Below are 723 nucleotides of genomic sequence, written 5' to 3'. Positions count from 1 at the left end.
TTTGGGAGCACCTCAACTCTTGGTTGACCTCCACCACTCTTGGTTGACCTCTATGACCCTTGGTTGACCTTCATAACTCTTGGTTGACCCTCAAGACTCCTGGTCAACCCCTACAACTCCTGCTTGACCTCTACCACTCTTGGTTGACCTCCAGGACTCTTGGTTGACCCCCAAGTCTCTTGGTTGACCTCCAAGACTCTTGGTTGACCTCCAGGACTCTTGGTCAACCCCTACAACTCCTGGTTGACCCCCACGCCTCCCGGTCCACTTCCATGACTCCTGGTTGACGCCCACAACTCTTGGTTGACCTCCAAGACTTTTGGTTGACCTCCACCACTCTTGGTTGACCTCCAGGACTCTTGGTCGACCTCCATCACTGTTGATTGACTTCCATGACTCTTGATCTACTCCCACAACTCTTGGTTGACCCCCAAGACTCCTGGTCAACCCCTACAACTCTTGGTTTACCCCCAAGACTCTTCGTTGACCTTCACAACTCTCGGTTGACTTCCAAGACTCTTGGTTGACCTCCAGGACTCCTGGTTGACCCCCAAGTCTCTTGGTTGACCCCCACAACTCTTGGTTGACCCCCAAGACTCTTGGTCAATCCCTACAACTCCTGGTTTACCCCCAAGACTCTCCGTTGACCTTTGCAACTCTTGGTTGACCTCCAAGACTCCTGGTCAACCCCTACAACTCCTGGTTGACCTCTACCACTCTTGG

General features: G+C 52.7%; 1 long non-coding RNA gene across 6 annotated transcripts in view; it reads right to left on the bottom strand.

Annotated features, from left to right (window-relative positions):
* Positions 1 to 6: 6 nt before the first annotated feature.
* Positions 7 to 723, bottom strand: part of LOC113942519 — a 1,387-nt gene continuing 670 nt past the window's right edge. For 3 of the 6 annotated variants that reach the window (XR_003525948.1, XR_003525951.1, XR_003525949.1), the window contains 2 exons: positions 469 to 528; positions 7 to 208 (listed from right to left, as the gene is read on the bottom strand). This is a non-coding gene — a long non-coding RNA (uncharacterized LOC113942519). Of the gene's footprint in view, positions 209 to 268; positions 349 to 428; positions 643 to 723 lie in introns of those variants that run through there. The other 3 variants (XR_003525950.1, XR_003525946.1, XR_003525947.1) reach the window with 3 other exon arrangements.

This window comes from Corapipo altera, unplaced genomic scaffold, assembly GCF_003945725.1.
Source record: "Corapipo altera isolate COAL_440 unplaced genomic scaffold, ASM394572v1 48771, whole genome shotgun sequence".
NCBI classification, from domain to species: Eukaryota; Metazoa; Chordata; class Aves; order Passeriformes; family Pipridae; genus Corapipo; species Corapipo altera.
Note: the sequence above shows the minus strand (reverse complement) of the source record. Positions and strands in the feature narration are given on the sequence as shown.